We start from the raw sequence: 15,259 nt of genomic DNA, 5'->3' as shown, positions 1-15,259 counted from the left end.
CTAGAAGGGACATGAACCGTCTTATGATTGTCTAAAGGGCGGCCATGTTGGTCAGGAGTCGACCAACCATGGTTTCCCAGTGCTGTAAGATAAGATATTGTGAAAAATAATGAATGTAAATCATTTATCTGCCCTGTATGTGTGTTAGCTAGCTGGCCAGCCAGTTTTAAGAGGAATGATTTCCATTATTTTAATTAAATGCCAACATTCAAACAATACAGTCAATCCACCACAGCCAACAACAACGACATTTATGGTCTGTAAACATATTTTAGTATAAAAAAACAGTATAAAACCCATAAATTGTATTTATAATGATGTAAGGTATAATGAATGAGTGGCTATGCATTCTATGGAAAACAATGACCAGTGTCGAACTGTATTTTCCATGCGATGCTAGTGGAACTAACCTTCCACGGAGTTGATTGTCCCTTTCATATCATGGCTATAATGTAGCACATTTGTCTTTAGAAATGTGTTCAACATCCACTGAGTATCTAGCAAGTTTTTTACAGTAGTGGTTCTAGTTCTACAGTAATCTACAGTAATTGCTTTGGTAACCAAACAAACCGGACGCAACGCGGAGAGCTTGGAATAAGCCCTTAGCCGTGGTTTATTGGCCATATACCACAACCCCCTGAAGTGCCTTATTGCTATTATAACCTGGTTATCAATGTAATCAGAACAGTAAAAATAAATGTTTTGTCATGCCCGTGGTAACCACGGCTGTAAGCCAATCAGCATTCAGGGCTTGAACCACCCAGTTTATAAAGGGAAATAATACACGCTCTAGAATGCCATTCAAGCCACTCAGAAATTAGCATTCAACAATGGCATGGTATAAATTACAATATTTTAGGTTGACAATAATTATATTACATCATTTCTGATATCACATGCCTTTTATTTTAATGAATAAGAAAAATCTGGATTCCAATTTGAATGGTTTGGATTTCTCCCTGACCAATATGGCTGCCATTTTCACCCAATTCTGGAATTTGACGGTTTATGACATTTCCCCTCTAGTAATTTGATAGGATCTCTATGTTCTGGACTGGCTCAAACAGGCATGTCCTGAAGTTACATGGCAAATACTTCCTGGGGTCTGGAAACATAGGCTCGGGAATCGAGGTGGGAAGGAGTGGGAAGGAGGAAAGAGTAAGGAGAGACACAGAGAAGGGAAGGAAGGAAGGAGAGGGTAAAGAAGAGAGAGAGAGAAGGAAGGAATGGAAGGAGAGGGTAAAGGAGAGAGAGAGAGAAAGGAGGGAGGGAAGAGAGGGTAAAGGAGAGAGGAGGCGGGAAGGATGAAAGAGTAAGGAGAGACACAGAGAAGGAAAGGAAGGAAGGAGAGGGTAAAGAAGAGAGAGAGAGAGAAGGAAAGGAAGGAAGGAGAGAGAGAGAAGGAAGGAATGGGAGGAGAGGGTAAAGGAGAGAGAGAGAGAGGAAGGAAGGAATGGAAGGAGAGGGTAAATGAGAGAGAGAGGGAGGAGAGGGTAAAGGAGAGAGAGAGAAGGAAGGAAGGAATGGAAGGAGAGGGTAAAGCAGAAAGAGAAAGAAGGAATGGGAGGAGGGAAGAGGGTAAAGGAGAGAGAGAGGGAAGAGGGGAGAGAGAGAGAGAGAAAGGAGGGAGGGAACAGAGGGTAAATGAGAGAGAGAGGGAGGAGAGGGTAAAGGAGAGAGAGAGAAGGAAGGAAGGAATGGAAGGAGAGGGTAAAGCAGAAAGAGAAAGAAGGAATGGGAGGAGGGAAGAGAGGGTAAAGGAGAGAGAGAGGGAAGAGGGGAGAGAGAGAGAGAAAGGAGGGAGGGAACAGAGGGTAAATGAGAGAGAGAGGGAGGAGAGGGTAAAGGAGAGAGAGAGGGAAGAGAGGGTAAAGGAGGGAAGAGAGGGGGAAGAGAGAGAGAAAGGAGGGAGGGAACAGAGGGTAAATGAGAGAGAGAGAGAGAGAAAGGAGGAAAGAGAGGGTAAAGGAGAGAGAGAGAAAGGGAAGAGAGGGTAAAGGAGAGAGAGAGAGAGAGAGGGAAGAGAGGGTAATGGAGAGAGAGAGAGAGAGAGAGAGAGAGAGAGAGAGAGGAGGGAGGGAGGGAGGGAACAGAGGGTAATGGAGAGAGAGAGAGAGGGAAGAGTGGGTAAAGGAGAGAGAGAGAGAGGGAAGAGAGAGTAAAGGAGAGAGAGAGAGAGAGGGAAGAGAGGGTAAAGGAGGGAGATAGAGAAAGGAGGGAAGAGGGGGAGAGGGAAGAGGGGTAAAGGAGAGAGGGGAAGAGAGGGTAAAGGAGGAGAGAGAGGGAAGAGAGGGTAAAGGAGAGAGAGAGAGGGAAGAGAGGGAAAAGGAGAGAGAGAGGGAAGAGAGGGTAAAGGAGGGAGAGAGGGGAAGAGGGTAAAGGAGAGAGAGGAGGGAAGAGGGGAGAGAGGGTAAAGGAGAGAACATGTTAGGTTGCATGGATTATTTTAGTAGTTTTAGCTGCTTTGTTATAGTTGCAGTGTTCATTAGTGTGATTAGCTGTGGAACAAAGGAGTCTCTCATAATGCTGCTTCCTGCAAAAACTAAATGAACACAATTCCTTTAGCATTAGGTTTGGTATAAATAGGGTATAGGGGGAGTGAATGCATTAGGTATAGATAGGGTATAGGGGGAGTGAATGCATTAGGTATAGATAGGGTATAGGGGGAGTGAATGCATTAGGTATAGATAGGGTATAGGGGGAGTGAATGCATTAGGTATAGATAGGGTATAGGGGGAGTGAATGCATTAGGTATAGATAGGGTATAGGGGGAGTGAATGCATTAGGTTGTGTTTGGTATAGATAGGGTATAGGGGGAGTGAATGCATTAGGTTGTGTTTGGTATAAATAGGGTATAGGGGGAGTGAATGCATTAGGTATAGATAGGGTATAGGGGAGTGAATGCATTAGGTATAGATAGGGTATAGGGGGAGTGAATGCATTAGGTTGTGTTTGGTATAGATAGGGTATAGGGGGAGTGAATGCATTAGGTTGTGTTTGGTATAAATAGGGTATAGGGGAGTGAATGCATTAGGTATAGATAGGGTATAGGGGGAGTGAATGCATTAGGTATAGATAGGGTATAGGGGAGTGAATGCATTAGGTATAGATAGGGTATAGGGGGAGTGAATGCATTAGGTTGTGTTTGGTATAGATAGGGTATAGGGGTAGTGAATGCATTAGGTATAGATAGGGTATAGGGGAGTGAATGCATTAGGTTGTGTTTGGTATAGATAGGGTATAGGGGGAGTGAATGCATTAGGTATAGATAGGGTATAGGGGAGTGAATGCATTAGGTATAGATAGGGTATAGGGAGTGAATGCATTAGGTATAGATAGGGTATAGGGGAGTGAATGCATTAGGTATAGATAGGGTATAGGGGAGTGAATGCATTAGGTATAGATAGGGTATAGGGGAGTGAATGCATTAGGTTGTGTTTGGTATAGATAGGGTATAGGGGGAGTGAATGCATTAGGTTGTGTTTGGTATAGATAGGGTATAGGGGGAGTGAATGCATTAGGTATAGATAGGGTATAGGGGTAGTGAATGCATTAGGTTGTGTTTGGTATAGATAGGGTATAGGGGGAGTGAATGCATTAGGTATAGATAGGGTATAGGGGGAGTGAATGCATTAGGTATAGATAGGGTATAGGGGGAGTGAATGCATTAGGTTGTGTTTGGTATAGATAGGGTATAGGGGAGTGAATGCATTAGGTATAGATAGGGTATAGGGGGAGTGAATGCATTAGGTATAGATAGGGTATAGGGGGAGTGAATGCATTAGGTATAGATAGGGTATAGGGGGAGTGAATGCATTAGGTTGTGTTTGGTATAGATAGGGTATAGGGGAGTGAATGCATTAGGTATAGATAGGGTATAGGGGGAGTGAATGCATTAGGTATAGATAGGGTATAGGGGGAGTGAATGCATTAGGTTGTGTTTGGTATAGATAGGGTATAGGGGGAGTGAAAGCATTAGGTATAGATAGGGTATAGGGGGAGTGAATGCATTAGGTTGTGTTTGGTATAGATAGGGTATAGGGGGAGTGAATGCATTAGGTATAGATAGGGTATAGGGGTAGTGAATGCATTAGGTATAGATAGGGTATAGGGGAGTGAATGCATTAGGTATAGATAGGGTATAGGGGAGTGAATGCATTAGGTATAGATAGGGTATAGGGGGAGTGAATGCATTAGGTATAGATAGGGTATAGGGGGAGTGAATGCATTAGGTTGTGTTTAGTATAGATAGGGTATAGGGGAGTGAATGCATTAGGTATAGATAGGGTATAGGGGGAGTGAATGCATTAGGTATAGATAGGGTATAGGGGAGTGAATGCATTAGGTATAGATAGGGTATAGGGGAGTGAATGCATTAGGTTGTGTTTGGTATAGATAGGGTATAGGGGGAGTGAAAGCATTAGGTATAGATAGGGTATAGGGGGAGTGAATGCATTAGGTTGTGTTTGGTATAGATAGGGTATAGGGGAGTGAATGCATTAGGTATAGATAGGGTATAGGGGTAGTGAATGCATTAGGTATAGATAGGGTATAGGGGAGTGAATGCATTAGGTATAGATAGGGTATAGGGGAGTGAATGCATTAGGTATAGATAGGGTATAGGGGAGTGAATGCATTAGGTATAGATAGGGTATAGGGGAGTGAATGCATTAGGTTGTGTTTAGTATAGATAGGGTATAGGGGGAGTGAATGCATTAGGTATAGATAGGGTATAGGGGGAGTGAATGCATTAGGTATAGATAGGGTATAGGGGGAGAGAATGCATTAGGTATAGATAGGGTATAGGGGGAGTGAATGCATTAGGTATAGATAGGGTATAGGGGGAGTGAATGCATTAGGTATAGATAGGGTATAGGGGGAGTGAATGCATTAGGTATAGATAGGGTATAGGGGAGTGAATGCATTAGGTATAGATAGGGTATAGGGGGAGTGAATGCATTAGGTTGTGTTTGGTATAGATAGGGTATAGGGGGAGTGAAAGCATTAGGTATAGATAGGGTATAGGGGAGTGAATGCATTAGGTTGTGTTTAGTATAGATAGGGTATAGGGGGAGTGAATGCATTAGGTATAGATAGGGTATAGGGGGAGTGAATTCATTAGGTATAGATAGGGTATAGGGGGAGTGAATGCATTAGGTATAGATAGGGTATAGGGGTAGTGAATGCATTAGGTATAGATAGGGTATAGGGGTAGTGAATGCATTAGGTTGTGTTTGGTATAGATAGGGTATGGGGGAGTGAATGCATTAGGTTGTGTTTGGTATAGATAGGGTATAGGGGGAGTGAATGCAATAGGTTGTGTTTGGTATAGATAGGGTATAGGGGTAGTGAATGCATTAGGTTGTGTTTGGTATATATAGGGTATAGGGGGAGTGAATGCATTAGGTATATATAGGGTATAGGGGTAGTGAATGCATTAGATTGTGTTTGGTATAGATAGGGTATAGGGGGAGTGAATGCATTAGGTTGTGTTTAGTATAGATAGAGTATAGGGGAAGCCCTGTTGGTGGTCAGTTCCTGGATGGGAGACCAGATGCTGCTGGAAGTGGTGTTGGAGGGCCAGTAGGAGGCACTCGTTCCTCTGGTCTAAAAAACATATCCCAATGCCCCAGGGCAGTGACACTGTAGGGTGCCGTCTTTCGGATGGGACGTTAAACGGGTGTCCTGACTCTCTGAGGTCATTAAAAGATCCCATGGCACTTATCGCAAGAGTAGAGGAGTTAACCCCGGTGTCCTGGCTAAATTCCCAATCTGGCCCTCAAACCATCACAGTCACCTAATAATCACCCGTTTACAATTGGCTCATTCATCCTCCTCCTCTCCCCTGTAACTATTCCCCAGGTCATTGCTGCAAATGAGAACGTGTTCTCAGTCAACTTACCTGGTAAAATAACGGATAAATAAAATTAAAAAAATTCAGAAGCCCTGTTGGAGGTAGGTGCACTTGATTCAGAAGCCCTGTTGGAGGTAGGTGCACTTGATTCAGAAGCCCTGTTGGAGGTAGGTGCACTTGATTCAGAAGCCCTGTTGGAGGTAGGTGCACTTGATTCAGAAGCCCTGTTGGAGGTAGGTGCACTTGATTCAGAAGCCCTGTTGGAGGTAGGTGCACTTGATTCAGAAGCCCTGTTGGCGGTAGGTGCACTTGATTCAGAAGCCCTGTTGGCGGTAGGTGCACTTGATTCAGAAGCCCTGTTGGAGGTAGGTGCACTTGATTCAGAAGCCCTGTTGGAGGTAGGTGCACTTGATTCAGAAGCCCTGTTGGCGGTAGGTGCACTTGATTCAGAAGCCCTGTTGGAGGTAGGTGCACTTGATTCAGAAGCCCTGTTGGAGGTAGGTGCACTTGATTCAGAAGCCCTGTTGGAGGTAGGTGCACTTGATTCAGAAGCCCTGTTGATTCAGCGGTAGGTGCACTTGATTCAGAAGCCCTGTTGGCGGTAGGTGCACTTGATTCAGAAGCCCTGTTGGCGGTAGGTGCACTTGATTCAGAAGCCCTGTTGGAGGTAGGTGCACTTGATTCAGAAGCCCTGTTGGAGGTAGGTGCACTTGATTCAGAAGCCCTGTTGGAGGTAGGTGCACTTGATTCAGAAGCCCTGTTGGAGGTAGGTGCACTTGATTCAGAAGCCCTGTTGGCGGTAGGTGCACTTGATTCAGAAGCCCTGTTGGAGGTAGGTGCACTTGATTCAGAAGCCCTGTTGGAGGTAGGTGCACTTGATTCAGAAGCCCTGTTGGAGGTAGGTGCACTTGATTCAGAAGCCCTGTTGGAGGTAGGTGCACTTGATTCAGAAGCCCTGTTGGAGGTAGGTGCACTTGATTCAGAAGCCCTGTTGGAGGTTTGAGTAAAGCCAGTGTGTCTATGTATGTGGATTACTCAACACTATACACGTCAGCTACCTCAGCAACTGAAATGACTGCAACCCTTAAAGAGCTGCAGTCAGTTTCAGAATGGGTGGCAAGACATAAGTTAGGTCCTACAGGCCCTAGTTTCTATCTTCTTAACAACACTATCAACAAGGCAGGTCCTACAGGCCCTAGTTTCTACCTTCTTAACAACACTATCAACAAGGCAGGTCCTACAGGCCCTAGTTTCTACCTTCTTAACAACACTATCAACAAGGCAGGTCCTACAGGCCCTAGTTTCTACCTTCTTAACAACACTATCAACAAGGCAGGTCCTACAGGCCCTAGTTTCTACCTTCTTAACAACACTATCAACAAGGCAGGTCCTACAGGCCCTAGTTTCTACCTTCTTAACAACACTATCAACGAGGCAGGTCCTACAGGTCCTAGTTTCTACCTTCTTAACAACACTATCAACGAGGCAGGTCCTACAGGTCCTAGTTTCTACCTTCTTAACAACACTATCAACAAGGCAGGTCCTACAGGCCCTAGTTTCTACCTTCTTAACAACACTATCAACAAGACCGGTCCTACAGGCCCTAGTTTCTACCTTCTTAACAACACTATCAACAAGGCAGGTCCTACAGGCCCTAGTTTCTACCTTCTTAACAACACTATCAACAAGGCAGGTCCTACAGGCCCTAGTTTCTACCTTCTTAACAACACTATCAACAAGACCGGTCCTACAGGCCCTAGTTTCTACCTTCTTAACAACACTATCAACAAGGCAGGTCCTACAGGCCCTAGTTTCTACCTTCTTAACAACACTATCAACAAGGCAGGTCCTACAGGCCCTAGTTTCTACCTTCTTCACAGCCCTATCAACAAGGCAGGTCCTACAGGCCCTAGTTTCTACCATCTTAACAACACTATCAACAAGACAGGTCTTACAGGCCCTAGTTTCTACCTTCTTAACAACACTATCAACAAGACCGGTCCTACAGGCCCTAGTTTCTACCTTCTTAACAACACTATCAACAAGGCAGGTCCTACAGGCCCTAGTTTCTACCTTCTTAACAACACTATCAACAAGGCAGGTCCTACAGGCCCTAGTTTCTACCTTCTTCACAGCCCTATCAACAAGGCAGGTCCTACAGGCCCTAGTTTCTACCATCTTAACAACACTATCAACAAGACAGGTCCTACAGGCCCTAGTTTCTACCTTCTTAACAACAATATCAACAAGGCAGGTCCTACAGGCCCTAGTTTCTACCTTCTTAACAACACTATCAACAAGGCAGGTCCTACAGGCCCTAGTTTCTACCTTCTTAACAACACTATCAACAAGGCAGGTCCTACAGGCCCTAGTTTCTACCTTCTTAACAACACTATCAACAAGGCAGGTCCTACAGGCCCTAGTTTCTACCTTCTTAACAACACTATCAGCAAGGCAGGTCCTACAGGCCCTAGTTTCTACCTTCTTAACAACACTATGAACAAGGCAGGTCCTACAGGCCCTAGTTTCTACCTTCTTAACAACACTATCAACAAGGCAGGTCCTACAGGCCCTAGTTTCTACCTTCTTAACAACACTATCAGCAAGGCAGGTCCTACAGGCCCTAGTTTCTACCTTCTTAACAACACTATGAACAAGGCAGGTCCTACAGGCCCTAGTTTCTACCTTCTTAACAACACTATCAACAAGGCAGGTCCTACAGGCCCTAGTTTCTACCTTCTTAACAACACTATCAGCAAGGCAGGTCCTACAGGCCCTAGTTTCTACCTTCTTAACAACACTATGAACAAGGCAGGTCCTACAGGCCCTAGTTTCTACCTTCTTAACAACACTATCAACAAGGCAGGTCCTACAGGCCCTAGTTTCTACCTTCTTAACAACACTATGAGCAAGGCAGGTCCTACAGGCCCTAGTTTCTACCTTCTTAACAACACTATGAACAAGGCAGGTCCTACAGGCCCTAGTTTCTACCTTCTTTAACAACACTATCAACAAGGCAGGTCCTACAGGCCCTAGTTTCTACCTTCTTAACAACACTATGAACAAGGCAGGTCCTACAGGCCCTAGTTTTGTCACCCCTGGACTACTGTTCAGTCGTGTGGTCAGGTGCCACAAAGAGGGGCTTAGGAAAGTTTTTTTTTTTCCAATTCCAAAATCAAGCTTGTGACTCTTCAAAACTCCTTGGATGCATTTGTAGTTTGTTTTGAATCCTCTTATAGAGAGAGAAAGGACATCCACATGAAGGACAGAGAAACATGTCTGTTACATCAACATGAAGGACAGAGAAACATGTCTGTTACATCAACATGAAGGACAGAGAAACATGTCTGTTACATCAACATGAAGGACAGAGAAACATGTCTGTTACATCAACATGAAGGACAGAGAAACATGTCTGTTACATCAACATGGAGGACAGAGAAACATGTCTGTTACATCAACATGAAGGACAGAGAAACATGTCTGTTACATCAACATGGACTTTATTTATTTCCCAATCAACACCGTTTCACATTTTATACAAAATCACCAATCATTAGAAAACGTCTGACCCCGTCCGTCCAGCCGCTCCGCCTCACCCCAGAGGATCATGGGAAGGCATGTGTCTGACGAGACCCAGTGGACATGCCCCGCCTTGATGATGTCACTACCTGTAGCTTCTGACCAATCAAATCAGACATCACCTCCAGGAATATAGGCCTCAATTGGCTAAACATCACTCACTCCTAGCTACATCCCTGGTTACACCATAGAGTTAGATAGAGGAATCATCTTTGTATCTGTGCCATTAGAGTCTGTGACAGCACCATTGAAGTTACAACCCATTGTAATCCCCACCCAGTTGACTACTTTAAAATGGTGGATGATGGCAAATGTCCATGGTAAAACAGGTGATATACATGATGAGTCCTCTATCTCTATGGATTAAATTCCTCGCCCAATCAGACACTGGTCTGACTGATCTGTCAATCAATTTCATCTGCCAATGTCTGAAGGCCTCAGCGAGAAGGGGCAAGGCTTGTCCACTGAGCCTTCATCTGATTGGGTAGCCAGTGAGCAACTGGGAAGCTAACGTATGCTAATGTACATGCCCAGCACACACATTTACAGCTCAGCCCACCCACCCACCCACACACACACACACACACTTCAGAGGTCCTTGTTAGAGCGTTGCGTAGCATTCTGGTCTTGGCACATGTACATGCAAAGCTAAAGAGTCACCTGCACAGGCGGACAGAGGGAGGGAGGGAGACAGAGGGGGAGGGAGGGAGACAGAGGGGAGGGAGGGAGACAGAGGGAGGGAGACAGAGGGGGAGGGAGGGAGACAGAGGGGGAGGGAGACAGAGGGGGAGGGAGGGAGACAGAGGGAGGGAGACAGAGGGAGGGAGACAGAGGGGGAGGGAGGCAGAGGGGGAGGGAGGGAGACAGAGGGGGAGGGAGGGAGACAGAGGGGGAGGGAGGCAGAGGGGGAGGGAGGGAGACAGAGGGGGAGGGAGGGAGACAGAGGGGGAGGGAGGCAGAGGGGGAGGGAGGGAGACAGAGGGGGAGGGAGACAGAGGGGGAGGGAGGGAGACAGAGGGGAGGGAGGGAGACAGAGGGGAGGGAGGCAGAGGGGGAGGGAGGGAGACAGAGGGGGAGGGAGGGAGACAGAGGGGAGGGAGAAACATGTATATATCCACAGACAGACAGACAGAGGCGCTGTTGAACGCTGAGAGTTTTTAATCCCACCCTCCATGTTACATGTTCCTAGCAGCACCAGAGGGGCTCTCTGATTGGTTGCTGTAGCTGTCAGTCAGTCCGTCTCCAGGATGAGTGGCGGCTGCTCTTCATTCTCATCGTCCAATCGCAGATCGCTGAGGTCATCCTCTAGTCCCGCCCCTCCCACTGCACCCGCCTCCTCACAGTAACCTGAGGAGAGGACATGGGTTAGAGGTCAGGAGTCAGGGTATCCCACCAGACCAAGTGGGGGATACCCTGCTGCTACCCAGACCAAGTGGGGGATACCCTGCTTCTACCAGACCAAGTGGTGGGATACCCTGCTTCTACCAGACCAAGTGGAGGGATACCCTGCTTCTACCAGACCAAGTGGTGGGATACCCTGCTTCTACCAGACCAAGTGGAGGGATACCCTGCTGCTACCAGACCAAGTGGTGGGATACCCTGCTGCTACCAGACCAAGTGGAGGGATACCCTGCTGCTACCCAGTGGAGGGATACCCTGCTGCTACCAGACCAAGTGGAGGGATACCCTGCTGCTACCAGACCAAGTGGAGGGATACCCTGCTGCTACCAGACCAAGTGGAGGGATACCCTGCTGCTACCAGACCAAGTGGAGGGATACCCTGCTGCTACCAGACCAAGTGGTGGGATACCCTGCTGCTACCAGACCAAGTGGAGGGATACCCTGCTGCTACCAGACCAAGTGGAGGGATACCCTGCTTCTACCAGACCAAGTGGAGGGATACCCTGCTGCTACCAGACCAAGTGGAGGGATACCCTGCTTCTACCAGACCAAGTGGAGGGATACCCTGCTGCTACCCAGTGGAGGGATACCCTGCTGCTACCAGACCAAGTGGAGGGATACCCTGCTGCTACCAGACCAAGTGGAGGGATACCCTGCTGCTACCAGACCAAGTGGAGGGATACCCTGCTGCTACCAGACCAAGTGGAGGGATACCCTGCTGCTACCAGACCAAGTGGAGGGATACCCTGCTGCTACCCAGTGGAAAGGCTTGTTGGATCAGCCCAGAGGAAGAACTACATGGAAAGGCTTGTTGGATCAGCCCAGAGGAAGAACTACATGGAAAGGCTTGTTGGATCAGCCCAGAGGAAGAACTACATGGAAAGGCTTGTTGGATCAGCCCAGAGGAAGAACTACATGGAAAGGCTTGTTGGATCAGCCCAGAGGAAGAACTACATTGAAAGGCTTGTTGGATCAGCCCAGAGGAAGAACTACATGGAAAGGCTTGTTGGATCAGCCCAGAGGAAGAACTACATGGAAAGGCTTGTTGGATCAGCCCAGAGGAAGAACTACATGGAAAGGCTTGTTGGATCAGCCCAGTCAACAAGAGGAAGAACTACATGGAAAGGCTTGATGGATCAGCCCAGTCAACAAGAGGAAGAACTACATGGAAAGGCTTGATGGATCAGCCCAGTCAACAAGAGGAAGACCTTGGCAGCTGTTTTTGATGAATAACAATGCCATGCTGGTGGGTGGTCACATTCAAATAAAACCCAGCCCTGAAAAGGAACTTAGTCTGAAAAGTATTAGCACGTCATCTCATAGGGCAGGAACAAATATCTGTCTAACTAACCCAATGGGAGCACATGAATCATAGTGGGCAGAGCCAAGCATGAGCTAGTGAGATCCTATTGGTGAATTCTAGCAGTTATTTGCATATTTCCATGAGGGAACGCCTACTCTGAGAACGTGTGCCATGACTTAATTCCCCCTTGCACTCCTAAACAACGCAATTCTTTTGAAACGTTGGCAAAAGGGTCAAGTCTACAAAACACAGTCCGCTCTGTTACAGATTCTAGTTCTGGAAACAGAAACTGTATGGAGATCAAATGTTTAATCGATGAGAACATTTGCAGAATGTCGGGCAAGATCCATCTCGCTCCATCTTCTCCCACTGGGCTTCCTCTCATCACCATATTTGGTAGTGAGAGGAAACGCCGACCGGATGGGTTTCCTCTCATCACCATATTTGGTAGTGAGTTGAAACGCCGACCGGATGGGTTTCCTCTCATCACCATATTTGGTAGTGAGAGGAAACGCCGACCGGATGGGTTTCCTCTCATCACCATATTTGGTAGTGAGTTGAAACGCCGACCGGATGGGTTTCCTCTCATCACCATATTTGGTAGTGAGAGGAAACGCCGACCGGATGGGTTTCCTCTCATCACCATATTTGGTAGTGAGAGGAAACGCAGACCGGATGGGTTTCCTCTCATCACCATATTTGGTAGTGAGAGGAAACGCTGACCAGGATGCTTCATATTTATACGTCATGTGAAACATCTGGCTCATTAATGAATCTGTGCAGTACTTCCCTCTCCTCGGGGACCACCAGACATTCCACATATTTGTTTTAGCCCTGAATTGGCACAAAAAGCTTCTTTCTCTCTAATTTTGTGCACAAATTTGTTTACCTCCCTGTTCGTGAGCATTTCTCCTTCGCCAAGATAATCCATCCACCTAACAGGTGTGGCATATCAAGAAGCTGACTAAACAACACAGGTACACCTTGTGCTGGGGACAATAAAAGGTCACTCTAAAATGTGCGGTTTTACCACACAACAGAATGCCACAGATGTCTCAGTTTGAGGGAGCGTGCAATAAGGGTTTTCTGTTAGCCGGTAATTGCCGGCTTTTGGCCTATGAAATAAATTAAAAGCTGATAAATAAAATCGTAGCCGGCCAAATTATCTGGGGCTGCCCATCATGCACCCTGATTTCACGCTTCAGCACCATTCTCTCACTCCTTGCTTGCTGCCTTATCATGTGCCTGCTGCTGAGGACAGGGGGAGAAGAGCCTTGGCCGAGGCTAATGTTGATTGCGAAGATGGAGGCCTTTTTCATTGAAGTAAAATCTAAGTCAGAGAGTATGCCTACAGTGAAAAGCCCATGTATGGACACATTTTAATATTGTAGTGGACAAAGATGAGGAAAGCGTTAGCATGGCCAAATGCAGGCTACTGTGAAACTACCAGACCAAGTGGTGGGATACCCTGCTGCTACTTGTTGATAATATTGTAGTGGACAAAGATGAGGAAAGCGTTAGCATGGCCAAATGCAGGCTACTGTGAAACTACCAGACCAAGTGGTGGGATACCCTGCTGCTACTTGTTGATAATATTGTAGTGGACAAAGATGAGGAAAGCGTTAGCATGGCCAAATGCAGGCTACTGTGAAACTACCAGACCAAGTGGTGGGATACCCTGCTGCTACTTGTTGATAATATTGTAGTGGACAAAGATGAGGAAAGCGTTAGCATGGCCAAATGCAGGCTACTGTGAAACTACCAGACCAAGTGGTGGGATACCCTGCTGCTACTTGTTGATAATATTGTAGTGGACAAAGATGAGGAAAGCGTTAGCATGGCCAAATGCAGGCTACTGTGAAACTACCAGACCAAGTGGTGGGATACCCTGCTGCTACTTGTTGATAATATTGTAGTGGACAAAGATGAGGAAAGCGTTAGCATGGCCAAATGCAGGCTACTGTGAAACTCACCATTCAGGTAGGATGTCATTTTTAAACTTTTATTTATTTATTTTCATTGTTATTGTCTGCAAATGTGTTTTGTTTCATTCTGTTGAGACATTTTCTTTGGCTAAATTAACTTCTTCGATATAGGGGGCGCTCTTTTAATTTTTGGATGAAAAACGTTCCCGTTTTAAACAAGATATTTTGTCACGAAAAGATGCTTGACTATGCATATAATTGACAGCTTTGGAAAGAAAACATTCTGACGTTTCCAAAACTGCAAAGATATTGTCTGTGAGTGCCACAGAACTGAAAACCCAGATAAAAATACAATCAGGAAGTGCCGCATTTTTTGAAACCGCCTCATGGCAATGACTCCTTATATGGCTGTGGAGGAGCTAGGAGTCAGCTTACCCTTTCCACGTTTTCCCCAAGGTGTCTACAGCATTGTGACGTATTTGTAGGCATATCATTGGAAGATTGACCATAAGAGACTACATCTACCAGGTGGTCGCTTGGTGTCCTCCGTTGCAATTATTGCGTAATCTCCAGCTGCAGTATTTTTCTGTTTGCCTCGGACTGCCAGGAATGATTTTTCATCGAATAGATATGTGAAAAACACCTTGAGGATTGATTCTAAACAACGTTTGCCATGTTTATGTTGATATTATGGAGCTAATTTTGAAAAAAGTTTGGCATTGTAAGTGACTGCATTTTTGTTTTCTTTTCTAGTCAAACGTGATGAACAAAACGGAGCGATTTCTCTTACACAAATAATCTTTTAGGAAAAAATGAACATTTGCTATCTAACTGAGAGTCTCCTCATTGAAAACATCCGAAGTTCTTCAAAGGTAAATGATTTTACTTGAATGCTTTTCTTGTTTTTGTGAAAATGTTGCATGCTGAATGCTAGGCTTAATGCTATGCTAGGCTATCAATACTCTTACACAAATGCTTGTGTAGCTTTGGATAAAGCATATTTTGAAAATCTGAGATGACAGTGTTGTTAACAAAAGGCTCAGCTTCTGTTTCAATATATTTATTCAATTTAATTTGCGATTTTCACGAATAGGAAACATTGCGTTATGGTAATGAGCTTGAGGCTATGATTACGCTCCCGGATACGGGCTTGCTCGTCGCCAGAGGTTAAGTTAAATCTATGATTACGGTCCC

At 45.8% G+C, this 15,259-nt stretch overlaps 1 pseudogene; it reads right to left on the bottom strand.

Annotated features, from left to right (window-relative positions):
• Positions 1-10,509: 10,509 nt before the first annotated feature.
• Positions 10,510-15,259, bottom strand: part of LOC124020992 — a 42,047-nt pseudogene continuing 37,297 nt past the window's right edge.

The sequence above is a fragment of the Oncorhynchus gorbuscha genome, unplaced genomic scaffold (assembly GCF_021184085.1).
Source record: "Oncorhynchus gorbuscha isolate QuinsamMale2020 ecotype Even-year unplaced genomic scaffold, OgorEven_v1.0 Un_scaffold_1014, whole genome shotgun sequence".
Lineage (NCBI taxonomy): Eukaryota > Metazoa > Chordata > Actinopteri > Salmoniformes > Salmonidae > Oncorhynchus > Oncorhynchus gorbuscha.
The sequence above is the reverse complement of the archived record's forward strand: the minus strand, read 5'-3'. Positions and strand labels throughout refer to the sequence as shown.